This window comes from Camelus ferus, chromosome 33 (assembly GCF_009834535.1).
Source record: "Camelus ferus isolate YT-003-E chromosome 33, BCGSAC_Cfer_1.0, whole genome shotgun sequence".
Lineage (NCBI taxonomy): Eukaryota > Metazoa > Chordata > Mammalia > Artiodactyla > Camelidae > Camelus > Camelus ferus.
The window spans coordinates 5653579-5668639 of NC_045728.1; the positions used below are offsets into that span (position 1 = coordinate 5653579).

Here is a 15061-nt window from a genome sequence, read left to right on the forward strand (position 1 = left end):
ACTTTGTCAGATGGAATGACTCTGACATGGGATTCACTAACCAAAAGAGAAGGATCCTGCCACGGGGTGGTGAGGAGGAGAGCTGCGCCCTGTCCCCTGAAGCGTCCGGGAGGCACCGTGTCCCCGGTGCACAGTTCAGTGCCCAGCCTCCAGCAACTGCTCCTTGGCCGAGCGAGTGAATGAATGAGTGAATGAATGAATGAACCGACGAGCAAACGGACGAATGAGCAAGGCAGATGAGCCACGGAAGCAGAGAGGGGGACCAGAGTCTGGGAAGCAGGTGGCGGTGGGATGCCGGGCTTGGGAGCAGGTGAGCATTCAGTGGGGACCGTCAACAGAGGGCAGACAGAGCACAGCATGGCGGCTTGGCCCATGTCCCTCGGGCCAGTGTGGACCCAGAGTGGTATGTCCCCTCTTCATAGAACTTTTCACATGGCGCGTTTACTTGTGTGATCATTCTTTCTCTCAGGGTAATGTTCAAACCATGTAGGAACTGGTGTGTCAATGGCACAGACCATCCAGAACAGACACAATCCCAAGGGACAGTGGCTATGAGGCCTGACCGTGTCTCTGTCACGAGACATAAGCTTTCTGAATATGAGATCATGCTTGTTTCAAGTACTGCTTGGACGCCTCAGCACCTGGCTCAAGCTTCTGACATAAACATAGTTCCTCGTTTCGGCACTGTGGCTGCTCTGTGCAGTAGCTGCTCAGTAAATATTTGTGGAATGAGTGAAGGAAGGTGTTAGGTGAGGAGGGATGGGTTGGGACAGACTGCAGTGAGGTGTGGGCAGGGAGGTTTCCCGGGCTTACGCAGACGGCAGGACCACCTTCCTTCCCTCTGGGGGCCACATAGGACCACCCTAGGGCCTTGACATGCTGGGGAGAGAGGGCACAGGCAGGTCCAGGCCCCCCCCAATCAGCCCAGACGTTTCCTCCAAAGAGCTTTCCTCGGCTTGGGTAAGGAAATCTGTTCATACTCTCCGACCTCCTCCCCTTTGTTAGGGATCCCAGCGTATTAATTAAAAACTGCGGGCAGCTGTAAGTGTCTCCAGAACAAGGATTAAGCCAGCTTTGTGTCAGTTGCTTTCAAAGCAATTGCTTTTGCTCGAGCAACGCTTTCTTCAGGGGTGAAAGCAACATGCTTTCCACTCATCTCCTCTGTGACCTCGTTACCCCGCTGGCCCCGTCCCCTAATTCATGCTTCAAAGCAAGTGCAGCAGGGGGGACCACAGTGAAGCGCCATGTGCCTGCAGCCACGCCCCTTGGACAGACGGACAGACATGGTTCACTGGGTGCTCATGTGATCAGAGCAAGGCCAGCGTCGCGAGTGGTCAGCTCCCCTGCCCCCAGCCACCTCTCCGCGTCGGCTGAGTTCAGACACCTGAAATATGTTGACATCACTCACGCTGAGTCGTGTGGATGACAGTCTTCTTTTTGGCGTCCATCACGTAAGCATTGTTGACTCTGTGCCAGGGAGCACACCAGGGGACACGTTTCTGCCTTTTCTGGGAAGGGACTTTCTGAGAGAGCCGTTTAAGGTGAGCCCGGCTGTCCACAGGGGGAAGCCACTGGGATGGGCACTGAATGACTATTAAAATGAACCACCCAGGAGGGCCACCTGGATGGCCTGTAAAGGCCCTTCCTAGGTTGACACGTAGTTTCATAAATCAAGTGGGCTTGAGGTTTGAATGAAGACCCTCGCCCCTCCTCGGTGGCAGGCAAGGCTGTGTGCCTTGTGGGCCGTCTGCTCTGTGGGGCCTGTGCCGCAGGCCCCCCATTATCCAGTTTCCCTTTCTTCAGTGTCAGCTACCCATGGTCATTGGCAGTCTGGAAATTACTAACTGGAGAATTCCAGAAATAAACAATGCATGCGTTTTAAATCTCATGCTGCTCTGAGTAGCGTGATGAAATCTGCCGCTGCTGTGCCCTGTCCTGCCTGGGACGGGAACCATCCCTCTGGTCCGGCGCATCCTGCCTGTTAGCCGCTTGGTAGCTGTCTCGGTTGTCAGACGGACTGTGTTCAAGTAACCATATTTTACCTAATAATGTCCCCAGAGTGCCAGAGTAGTGACACTGGCAAAGAAAAGCCATAAAGTACTTAAGTGAAAAGTTCAAAGTTCTCAACATTATAAGGAAAGAAAAAGCCTCGCATGCTGAGATTACTAAGATCTCCGATAGGAATGAATCTTCTATCCGTGAAATTGTGAAGAAGGAAAGGAAACGGGGGCTAGTTTTACCGTCACACCTCGAACTGCACAAGTGAGGGCCACTGTGCATGATGAGTGCTTAGTTAAGATAGAAAAGGCATTGAATTTGTACAGGGAGACATCTTGAGAGAGAGAGAAGCCACATTCACGTAACGTTTATTGCAGTATAGTGTTACCCTTGTTCTATTTTATTAGTTGTCATTGTTGGTGATCTCTTATTCCGCCTAGTTTATATATTAAACTTTATCATAGGTATGTGTGTGTGGGAAAACCCATGGTATCTATAGGGTTTCCTGCTTCCCGCAGTTGCAGGCATCCTTTGGGGGTCTTGGGTCTTGGAACGCATACCCTGGGAACAGGGGAGCCTACTGTCTAGAGGGCTGGAGGAGGATGTGGGGGTCGGGGTGGGAGACAGACAAGCACAGGAAAGGCAGGACAGAAGGAAGCCATTCTGAGCCCCCAGACAATTTGTAATTTGCAGATTTTTATGTTATGAGCAATGAATATTAAGCAAATCAATACATTCTCCATTGAAGTGATAAATAGTCAATCAGCTGTAATAGTACAAAATACGTCTAAATTCAACTCTAATGTGGCCATAAAATAAAATGTCAAATCTGAGGCAGACTTTTTTGGAGAGACCTGATGTGAACTTCCCGAATTCCTCCCTAATCCTCACTTGGGTGCAGGCGATGGCTGACTTCATCCTCCAGTACCCATGGTGTTGACGTCAATATCTCCATCACCCTCGTTGGGAAACTGAGAGGAGTTACATGAGCTACAAGAGATGTTCACAGCCCCTGGTGAGAATTTAGACTCAGCACACACACACGCACGCGCGTGCACACACAGGCACACGCACACACAGGCACACGTCCGGGCATCTTGTCTGTATGCCATTCAGCAGACTGTGCTGTGAAACCCAGCTTCAGCAAAGAAAGAAAGGGGGAAAGAAAAGATCTAAATCAGGATAACATAAATACGCCTGTGGCAGGCAGAGAAAAACCCAAACAAGTAATAACACCAGGGAAAAGTCACTGCCGAATTTATATAAAAACAGTGTATCAGAAAAGCTGTTTGAGAGACCTCTGAGAGGCAGAAATCATGAAAACTCTTTCCTGCCAGCCTGTGGTTTAAAAGTGTAAGAATTACTCCTCTGTGAAAAACTGGTGACCAATTTGATTATTTTCTGTCAGCAATCAGCCTTTCTGTCTTAGTGGCTTAGTGGGGCTGCCTCTGTCTCAAATGTGTGTGTGTGTTTAACTCACATCTGCATCTCCGATCTTTTCTGCAGCTCTTCTCTCTGAACTATCAGTGTGTTCAAATCATAAACAAATAAACAAAACTCTGTTCTTGAATCCTCATTGTTCCTCTATCTCCTGTCTTTTTAGAACTTTCTACAGGACAGCTATGTAGGAAAGATGCATACATATTTGTTCGAGCTCTTGTGAGCCTCCAGCCCATGATTGGCCTTTTGTAAAAGCATAGTTTCAGTTCTTCTTTGTTTTCCCCTTTGGTGAATGGCTTCTTTCCCCCAGGGGAGTGCTCTGCTGCAGACTTCAGGAGAGTGGGAAGGATGTCCAGGAGGCATCCAGCCAGTTCTGCCTCTGCAGGATTGATGGACCAGCCTGTCTGTGGCTCCTGCCATCACTCAGAGGCTTGGTTTCCTTCTGGTTACATTGTCTCCAGTGTCTCATATGCCAGGGTAGAGGTGGGCACAGCTGTCTTCACACCTCAAATGCAGTCAGCCCTTCCACGATGAGGAGGTGGGCAAGTGTTTCTCATGGAGACCTTGGCCTCTAATCACAGCCCTGTGACAACAAAACCTTCTTGTTCAGGACTGTCTACTACTCCCTGAGTCATTCCTAAGTAGAAAACACCCCTCCACCAGCAGCAGACACCCCACAACTTCCGCCTTATGCCAACACTCACGCTGGTCAGTAAGGCATTACTGGGCACTCACTGTGTGCTCTGCAGTGAGCCAGATGCTGTGGGCAATAAACTGGAAATGGTACGACATGGTTTCTGCCCTTCTGAAGCTCATGTTCTAATTAGAGAAAAATTCAGAAATCTGAGAGTCCATTATCAAATGCTCAAAGCGTTTCTACCGATGCGCTCGCCTCTCTTTTTAACCTCAGGGCTCTGGGATTATTAGGCTTTTTCCGTTGCTTCTATTTTGTCTCAAAGCAAAAGGCACACGCGGTTCCTCTCTCCCAGGGCCCTTGTCAGCGCATGTGCTTTCCTCGCCTCTTACGGTGGCCCGACAGCGGCCCCCGAAGATGTCCACCTCCTAACCCCGGAGCCGCTGCGTGTGTTAGTTTACATGTCCAAAGTGACTTTGTGGATGTGATGTGGTGAAGGATTTTACCATGGGGAGATTACCTTGGGTTATGTGGGTGGGTCTAATGTCATCACAAGAGCCATTCTATGGAGAGACAGGAGGGACAGAGCCAGAGAAGGAAATGTGATAACAGAAGCAGAGGTTGGAGCAATGCAGGACCAGGAGCTAAGGGAGGCAGGCAGCCTCTAGAAGCTGGAAAAGTCAAGGAAAGATTCTCCCCCCGGGGCTTCCAGAAGGAACCCAGCCCTGCCAACCCATCTTCGACTTCTGACCTCCAGGACTGTAAGACAGTATAATGGTGCTCTTTTCAGCTGTTGAATTTGCAGGCATTTGCTACAGCACCAATAGGAAGCTAGCACACAATCATGCCAGCCCTGGTCACCTGACCCCCATGTGCCTCAGCCAAAGCTGATTTGAATGATGACACATTGTATTAAACTTGGGAGCATTTTTCTCTGCTATCTAAAAACTGGTTTTTCTGAGTAGGACGCCTAGCTTAGAACTTTCTTCCTATCTCTGTGTAACTTCCCTGCCCTCGTGGCACAGGAATCCTCTCTCTGAACTGATCTGGTCTTGGAAAGTCCCCTTTGTTTGAGAAGTTCAGTCTTTGTTCCCCAAGAGGCCTTTCAGCCCAGGTCTGCTTCATCATTTTTGTACCAAGGAGCTTAGTTACTGTGTAAGTGTAACCAGTCCTAGCCTCCTGAAAGTCCTGTGGTGAATGTGCAGATGGGTGGCTCCCCGCCCCAGCCCTCAGCTGTGCAGCGGGAGATGGGAGAAGAGAGAGCCCAGCCCAGGTCAGCACCAGCTGGCAAAGGCTTTCATTCCCAGCTGGACCTCAGAGAAGGATGTGTCTTCCTACATGGAGGAGAAGAATGTAAGCTTCTTTTTAATACAGCAAGCATGAGTAGAGACCTGATGGTAGAAATAAGAATGAGCGATGGGAGAAAGGTGGCCACAGTGAGGAAAGCAGCCTGCTTAAGCTGGAGCGTTTATGAGACATGGAATTAGTTAAGCACACAGGGTCAGGCTCTGAAGGACCTTAACCGCCAGCCAAGGGATTAGCCTTGGTGTTAGGGCGCTGGGTATCCTCGTGTATTTAAAGTTGGAAAGTGATCTAATGCTTAGGTTTCCATAAATAACCAACCAAAAGCAAGAAGGAAAAAAAATAGCCAGATATCTTAAATTCCTCTTGGGCCTATTGCCTGGTTTATCTTGGACCCCAAACACATAGACATGTGCAGGCTTTCTCAGATTATTTATTTTGGTTTTAATGTACACAGTGGCGAACTCGATGTGAGCTTGGCTGGATGCTTCATAGAAAAGGGCTGTGTTCTGTGTGCATCTGTTGATGCAACTGGTACCCAGACCATCTGTGGGTGGTTCCTGCCATTCTTAGCAGCCCTCCTCTCTTGGAGAAAGAAGGCTCCTACACTGAGTCATTGGGTGGCCACTGGATTTTATTTTAGGAATGTGTCCTCAGTGCTGCGGGCTTCCCACTCACTATGCAGAAGAGGATGCCTTGTGAGGAGAGGAGCCCTGTTTGTCTAACAGCAGCACGCTGCGCAGGCAACCTCTCCCTTTTGTCGCAGGCTGAATGAGGAAATGCTCAGCCTTTGATCTGCAAGGGCGAGAGAATCCGGGGAGGAAGCGAAGCAGCCTGTTCGGGCTTGAGTCCTTTATGGACTCAATCCACAGACATAAAAACACCCTTCCATCCCTCCACATGAAGACGCGTGTGCATCACCATTGCAGCGTTCCAGGAGAGTCAGAATCAGGAAGTGTGAGAGCTAGAAGGGGCCTGGGAGTCCGACTGCCTGCCGGTCACCGAGCTCCCTTTACGGAAGTTCCAGTGAAGAGTCCCGCTGCTGCTTCCTGCTCGCTTCTGCTGGCGGAAGACCCACTACCCCACAGAGGTGTCTAATCCACAGCGCCCAGGAAGCTCACAAACAGCACTTCCAGAGAGACCGGGTTATATGTCTAAAGTTCACTGAGAATCATGCTTGCAGACCCAGCAAATTCATGTCTAAGAATTTACCTAAGGAAATAAATGAATTAATCAATGTCTAATATTCCTCTCAATGTCTAATAGTAAAGAAATTAAGTGAATTAAAAATCATGTTGTAGAATGATAAATATTATTACAGAAAACCAGTAATACCTAATATTTTCAGCACTCAGTCTGTGCCTTTCCTGAGAGCTTTGCATGTGTTGTTTCATTCATCACTCACTCAGCTCTGCAGTGTTTCTGGTATGTGTGTGCACGTGAGCAGGTTTTGGAGGCCGGAAGGGTTGGGGATTCTGTGAACACGTTAGAGTTTGTGCGGACCAGCTAGTGAAGTCTCCTCCCTCACACCCTGGTGCTGGCTTCTGAATTGCTCTGCCTGCCCCCAGCTCTCTACCTCCCTGGGGCTGAACAAAGCTTTCCCCCCAGTTTGCTTACCCCATGAGTGGGGTCAGTTACCTGTTACTCCCATCCTATCAAGACAGGCACCCTCGGGAGACGGGACTTTTTAGGAGGGCTTTGAAGAAAGAGAAAAACAGCATTGGGCAAAGCTCTGAAGAAGGAAAATGGAATCCCATGAGTCTTTTTAATGTTTAATTGTTTTTGATATTCTTTGAGAAGCCAAAAGCTCCTCCTTGTTTCCTGGACCTGTCGCCCCTAGGGAAGAGCTGCGCCGCCGTCTGTCTGGACACTGGACTGTGAACCAGGGCTCCTCCTTGGAGGTCCTAGCACGACTCTGCTGACTTTCCAGCTGTGCACGTAGCCTGTGACTGTCCTGGACCTGAGCTAACAGCTCAGTGATTAGAGCCAGATCCAGGTCCCCCTGAGCTCCCAGCCGCACTGAACTCCTCCTACACAGGGGACAGCTTCATTCCAGGGAGTCTTATGCTGTTCTTGAAACTTGACCTTTTTTTTTTTTTTTTTTACAATCAAGAACACTTTCAATCATACAGAATTGGTTTCTTATTAAATGAAAGGAGGAAAGATACCAAGCGTGGTAGGTATTATACTTTAAGTTGATTACAGAAAGCATTTATTGAGGGTTAACCACTAGGCAATGGATAGAAAATCAATTACACGGTAGTTAAACATCCAATAATATGTGTTTTAATGAACAATTCATATTTAACACCTCTTAGGAAATAATGAGTGGTATTGGAGTTTTGGGGTTAGGCTGCAGGTGGGATTTCTGAGTTAATTCCTGAAGAGCCTGGCGCCATTTTTTTTTTTGAATTGAAGTAGAGTTGATTTATAAATATTATGTTGGTTTCAGGAGTATCAATTACATGTGGAACCCGATGCCATGTTTTATCAAACAGCATTTCACAGCCTCGTGGTGAGTGAGGGCTGGTTCACTGCTGCTCAAGCACTGTGCTTCCTGACAGCTTAAATGACCACAGAGCTTCTAAGAGTCACCCATGTAGGCTGGGATCAGAGAGACCACTGATGTCAGGTTTGTCAGAAGGAGCTGGTCGTTGTTTTGGAGAACTCGCTAAGGTGACGCTGTGCCTCATGAGATTACATTTCCAGGTTTCCTTAGGTAACGTAGTGGCCACGGCATCCCAGTCCACAGACTCCCACTTCTCCATCGGCTGCCATGTGTCTCCCACGTGGTACATGAGAACCTGGCCCTGAGCGCTTCATCTTTCAGAGGTGTGGTGTGTACTGCGTGCCTGTTTAACTCAGCTCAGCTCCTCTCCATGCTTTCCCTTCTCACTACACTGTCCAGTCAGGTGCGGTTGCAAGAGAGAAAGAGGCCACCCAGGGTCGACACCTGCCGAGACGCCCACACCTCCAGCTTCCGTGGAAGCCGTCCCGGAACCCCCGGCTCTGCTTCGGCTCTGGGTTCTCTTACGTGCAGCTACTGTTTTCAAAGTTCACAGTTTGTGCTCCTAGAGTTAGCCCATGGTAGAGTCCTCCAGTTTAGTCAATTCACAGATATTTTACAGAGTTACAGGAGAGGTGAAGGAGGGAGCAGAGAGTGGAGGACAAGAAGAAAATAGCAGTGTTCAGCTGGCAGTTGAAAATGAGAACCAGTGAAGCGGGGAGAATACAAAGTGGGTATTTCATGGGCAGAGGACGGCGGAGGGGAAGGTGAGCTCACGCGCGGGGACGCGGGGTGGGAAAAGGACCAGAGGAGCCGGTGAGCTACTGACTCCGACAGCACTGGCTTTGGTGGACGTTGTGAAGATCGCCAGCCCAACGTGGGGGAGGAAGGGTGGTTGGCAGTTAGGAACCTGGGCTGCCGAGCCTGGCAGGCAGGATTTCCGATTCTTCCTGCCAGTTGTTAGCCTTGTGGCCAGGATGTCATGTAAACCCTCGAGATGCAAGGCCTGTCACGCCCTAGTCACACAGTAAACATTGTGGATGCACAATGTGTGGACCCGTCTACCCAATGTGGTTGTTTTGTCCAGATAAATTGCAAAACCCCATATAGAACATTCAACGTATTGCCTGGTACGTAACAACTAGGACATTAATAGTAACAATAATTGTTGTTGCGTCTAGGAGTAAGTGAGATAGCCAAGCGTTTGATTCTCTGTAGCCACTGAATCTTAGTATCTAAGTGATGTTCTTCCTGTTGCTTTGTGAGCTCTTTTCATAGTGACTGGCATACAGTGTAGTTCCCAAGATATGTTCAGTAAGTGAATCAAACAGTCTGTAGAATTTTATGGTGGAAGTTCACCCTACTGAACATCCAGTCTAACCTGTAGATTATATGCGCATGGCCTGTAACTCCTTGTCTGACCATTTATCAATAACTAAAGCAGAACAGCATTGCATTCACGAGGAAGCTGAGGCCCAGAGCGGTTAGTTGGTTTGGGCTGGGTGACCCAGTGCATGAGGACCAAACCAGACTTACAGCCCAGGCCTTGCAGCTCCCGGCGTGGTAGCTTGTCACGTCAACCAGGTCCTCCCGCCCATGGGACACGGGTGGCTGGCCAGTTGCAGAGCCTGGAGGCCACTGCCTGAGATGTGACTTCATTTTGCAGTTTCAGGGGCTTCACCATCATTTCAGGGGAAGAAATGCAACTTGAGTCTAAACTCTGGGTTTTTGTCCTCACAATGAGGGTTTGCGCCCCCGTTCGAGGCCTCAGGGTTCCTGGGTTCCGGGTCAGAATGCTTGGCAGGTTCTGGTTAGGCTTCCTGACTCGATCTACATTTCTAAAGCACCCACCCAGGATCTGAGGTTTGGAGAGGCCGCCGTCTAGCAGCTGTCAGCACGCGTTGTGGGAAGGGCGGATGCAGAGTGCCAGGGGTCAGTGCCGTCTGGGGAGAAAGCGGCAGTTCTCCTTGGAGGGCGCATCCCTGCTCTTTCTGGCTGATGTGCTGGGTTGATCAAAGGGGATTCGCCTAGAAGCAGGGACCAGGGAAGAGAAGATGGTGACTACGGGGGATGAGAAGTGAGACGGGGTGTGAGCACCTGCATCCAAGAAGCATTTGGTCTCATTTCCTCTTCCAGCCAGGTTTACTCCATCCCGTTCCCTCAGGACTTCAATCCCGGGGACTCTTAGCAAAAGGCCTGACACATGACAAGTACTCAATATGTGTTTGATGAATGAATGAATGACTCCCTGAATGAATAGAACTTTAGAGCTAAAAGGGACCTTAATGGACCACAAGTGATGAATATAACCAGTATCATTGCAATCATTAATTCCAATAAAGCAACTCTCAATAAAGCACTATAAAATGCAGAATTTATAGTCATCAACACGCTTATTGTTGTCGCCATCAGGAGGGTGGCCTGCCTGGGATTTCCCTTCTCTTTTCCAACTGCCCAAAGGAGGTAGGAAGACTGACATACAGCCCAGTGGGGGAAGGGAGCATCTATTGTGAATCTAATGCTGCTCGGAGGGTGGAGGCAGGTGAGTGTCTTCCCCTGAAGGCACCAGAGGAACCCGAGATCTGTTTCCCCACAGCCCCAGGGAACATCTCTAAAGATCTGCTAAATTACAAATACAGATTAAAATGATATTGAAAGGCTGCAAGCCATATTCTTCTAGGGAGTGGAGACCCAGGAAGAATGACTTCTTTCAGCAGGATGATGGCAGTGCTGGCTGGAAGGAAGGTGAGGAAAGAAGGCGTAGGAATGGCTCCTCAGTGCCTCCAGGAGACGAGCAGAGGTGTCCTGGTGCCCTGGACACAGCTGTCACACCCACACTTGTGGCAGAAGAGCTGCAGACTCAGGGATGCCCGAGAAGGATCTTGGCGGTTTTGTCATCACCAAAATCACCCTGGCCAGCGGCGAGCTGGGGGTGGGGGCTGCAGAGGGGAAGGCCCCGAGAATCTATGAACACGTCAAAGCAGTTTTACCATCGGGAAAGCAAACCAAAAGCGAAGCATAATGGAGAACTCGGCAGATAGAGTCTGTCAGTGAGATTTAATTTGTTTTGGAGCAGAGAGAGTTGCGAGGGCCCCGGATCTTGATTGGAGTGGACAGCGGGGAGGTGGCTGCGTGGAGGGCCGGAGCTGTTCAACCCAGGTCGGACTCAGGTAAACCAATCGGATCAACCTCTTCATCAGTGTCTTGGATAAAAGGCAAGTGGAAAGAGGGCAGAGAACAGCCTGTAGATTAAATTTGGTTGGAGCCGATAGCTGACAATCCCCCATGCTGTTAGCCAAATGAAAGCTAATGCAACTATGAATTAGCAGCTCCGGGAGCCGTGGAGAAGGGAGTTCAATTCTCCCTCCAACCCAGCTCCAGCCTGGATGCAGAGGAGCCCCAGAGGCTGGTGTGCCCTCCCCAAGCCCGCAGGTGTCGGAGGGGGTGGCGGGGAGCAGGGCGCCCCCCAGGCTTCCCCTCTCAGGTCTCAGCATGTGGCCTCAGTCATGCCTTGTCTCCTGTGGGGCCACGTTGAGCCCTGCCTCCTCTGGAAGTTTTCAGGTGCAAAGGAGCTCTGTCCCCTGGGAAAAATGGATTCATCTTCTCACCTTCCCCTGCCAACCTGGAGCAGGACTCTTTCCTCATGGTGAGCCCTGGCCTGACACCTGAGATGCAAATTAAGAAGTCCCCACTCAGCCTGAATTCAGTAACAGTGTAGCCCCCAAATCTTGAGACTGGCCATTTCCTCACCTTGTTCTCACCCATCCCCACCAGATGTTAGTGAAACTAAGAGGACGTAGGGGACAAGGACGCCTTCCTTTTACTTAATGGAAATTTGCTCTTGAATTCTTCCCTTAGAGGAAATGCCTGCCCTTGACCCCTCACATCACTCATTCTGGTCCCACTGACCCTGTGGTCGTGCCCAGCTCCCAACCTTCCACCCGACATGGCACTTATGCTCAGAAATGGATTCAATATTTATGTGTGACTTCATTTATCTTTTGGTCTGTGATTTAATCTCGTCCTGAGCTTGCCCTTACCCGTGGCGCTGTGTGAATGTGCCTGCAGGCTCCGAAGAGGCCACGTCAGCCCCGTCTAGGCAGGTCTGTGTGTACAGTACAATCTGTAAAGGGCTTCTTTTGATGCAGTGGGGGATAATGATATCAGATTGTGCCGAGAAGGGCAGAGAAGAGCTGAGATGAGACGCAGGAGTGAGGCGCTCTGTGGCAGAGATGGAATCTCCATCCCTCCCTCCCCGGACACGGCTTTCACTGTAAGCGAGGGGAGGGAAGGGATGAAGATGAATGTCTTACCATGGGGGCTGCTCAAGGCCCAATGCCATCTCAAGAGCCAACCCCGAGACCCCCAGGGAGAGGCCCAGTGGAGCCCCACCAGGGCCTATGACACTGATGGAACATTTATCAGGAATCTGTGCAAATGAGAATGCCAGAGCAGGCTGGTCCCAGGAGACTCTGTCTGCAGGAGGTGGGAGGTTGGAGGAATATCTCAGAATAAAATCTTTTAATGTTCCCCTCCACAGCAATATAGCCTCCTTAATATGACAGACCGGAGCTCCTGCCTGCCTTACCGCCTGCATGCTGATGAGTGGAGCCGTGTAACAGTGCCTCTGGGTGAGGGGACTTTACAAACAACTTGGCTTTGCGATGCTCGGAGATAGAGAAGGAAGATGAGGCTGCGCGAAAGCAGCAAGCCTGGAGGAGGAGGCTGCCCCCCTGCAAGCCCGGGGGTCTAAAGGAGAGCCCCCAGGGAGAGTCCCTGCTCTTGGAGTGGCCACACCGAGGGAGCCGGGGGAGATGTCTGAGCCTGCCTTCCACTGAAGGACCCCATTCATTAAAACAATATACAAAACACCCTCCAGCACAGGCCACACGACTCCCAGGATGAATGCAGGTCACTGTCCCTGCCTCGCGGCCACTCCATGGTACTTGAGTGACCCTCTCCAGCTGGGAGAGCAGGGAAGGGTGTGGGACCTGGGCTTTTATGGGATGAGTAAGCCCCTGTTTTCTGAGTTCAAGGTTAAGGTTGTGCCCTGATTCTTTGTTGCCAGGTTCTTGAGATCAATTGGCAGGGATGACACAGTGGCCAGTGTGAACTGAGCCCTTTGGAACCCTATTCTGTGAAAATGGTGATGAGGAGGAGGAGGTAATACCGCGTAACATGCTGCTCAGTGTTTCCACGTGCCAGGCACGGCAGCATGGGTGTTGGATGCTTGTATCATTTAATGCTTTCTCAGCTCTTCGCTCGATAATGCCATTACTCCATTTTTATTAATGAGTAAACTATGTCTCAAACAGATTAATAACTTGATTACAGTTATAAAGCTCTTAGGTGATGGAGAGTGTAAACGTATTAATCATTGGAAGAACACGCACGGAGCTCCCTTGCCGTATGCCGTACTACAGAGTGCTTGAGCCAGAAGAGAATTTAGGTATCATCTGGCCCAGCACTTTTCATATCTCTGGTGAAAAACAATGAAGCCTGGAGAGACTTCTGTAAGGCTGAAGCCCTGGAAACTGGCGAGGCTTGTATGAGAGGCTAGTTCTGCTGAATTCTAGCCCTTTGTTCATTTCGCTTTGGCAAACTCCTTGTCTCGTCGTCTGTCAGTGTGGAGCATTGCAGGATTTTAATTGTTAAGTAACTTGTTGATGGCTTGTGGGGAATTAAGTGCCTGACGGAACTCAACCATCTAAAAATTGGAAAACCACCAAGGGGAATGCTTGTGTCCGTTGAGAAGTTACAGCTGAACTGAGACAGACAGCTGGGGAGCCCGCCACCTTCCCTGGGGGAGCACCACCCGACATGGGGGTAGCTGCCTCCACCCAGCCCACTTGGGGAAGGCTGCAGAGTTGGAGGTGTCTGGCTCTGGGACCCTTGTTCATCCAGGCAGGCTTGTCCCTGAAGACTGAAAAAGGATGACGAGGAAAGAGTGGGGAAATGACCAGAGATGAAGCCTTCTGTCTAACCCACCCAGGCGTGCCTAGCCCGTGCTCTGGGCTGGAGTGGTTTAAATGCCGGTTTATGTCCCGCGCTGGGCTGGCTGCCAGGAGTCCCTTGGAGAGTAAATTAAAGGTAGATTCCTAACCTCTTCTCCTAGAACTTCTGATTCAGTAAGTCTAGGTTATGATGCATCTATATTTGTAAAAATTGCTTCCCAGGTAATTCTGATTATTGGCCAGACTTGGACCCACCACTGAGGGCTCTAATGTCACTGGGCAGAAACACAGTTTCTGGGAGCTGGAGAAATCAAGTGACAGAGATGGCCGGTTAAATGAAAGAAGGTGGTGTGGGGCCTGGGGACGTTTTTGTTTTTGTTTTAACTGTAACTCCTGGGCCATGGCTAAGAATGACGCTGAGAGTGATTCAGGTGCTGAGAAACAAGAGAGAAAGGACTTATGGGCATGAGCCATTATTTGAATGCAGATGAAATTTTCAATAATTACAACTTCTTGTCAAACATAAAGGCTCAATTGAAATAAAATCATGAATGGTGTCCGGATTATCTAGATCGATTCTCCTGTAGGCACAGTCCTGGTAGTCAGCAGATAAAGCTTCTATCACACTAGGCAATTATCTGGATAAGTGAGGCAACTGATAAACTCCACAGTAACCTGGCCATAAGTGGATTCGCTGGGACAACTCTGGCCGATGGAGCTGGAGGAGAGGAGGGAACCAGAGCACAGTCCCAAAGGCTGCAGGACCATCATGGCCTCATTTGGTGCTGTTGACATTTAAGGGCTGAATTACTGCCTGTAGGAGGAAAGATGGGGGAACAGGATAAATTAGAGGTCTAAGGTCATCCCTCAGTTTTGCAGCTGGCAGGCTCCCAAAGAGAAGTGTTATGAGCCTTAAAAAATATGGCAACTTCAACACTGAGAACATGACCTGAGCACATAAGAGATGAATGTGTGGACACTCTGGTAGCAGACGGGGGTGAACACACACACACACATGCACACACACATATATACACAGTGCAGAAGTGGGGAAAAGTTACTTCTCTCTGTTGTAAATTCAAATGAAGTCCGGAGTAGTGAAGGCCATTTGTAAGGTCTGCTGAGCTAATGGATTCATAATGACTTTTAAAGCTTCACTCGGAGAAGAAACACTGTTCATTTTTTAATTGCACATAATTATACTTTTTCATAATCTAGGGCGGCATA

At 49.6% G+C, this 15061-nt stretch overlaps 1 protein-coding gene and 1 long non-coding RNA gene across 3 annotated transcripts in view; both read left to right on the forward strand.

Annotated features, from left to right (window-relative positions):
• KIRREL3 (kirre like nephrin family adhesion molecule 3) overlaps positions 1-15061 on the forward strand; it is a 491466-nt gene that overhangs the window by 43511 nt on the left and 432894 nt on the right. The gene's annotated exons all lie outside the window — the stretch shown is intronic.
• On the forward strand, positions 3115-8878 carry LOC116661117. Its single transcript, XR_004316873.1, has 3 exons — positions 3115-3125; positions 8352-8356; positions 8550-8878. It is a non-coding gene; the product is annotated as an uncharacterized LOC116661117 (long non-coding RNA).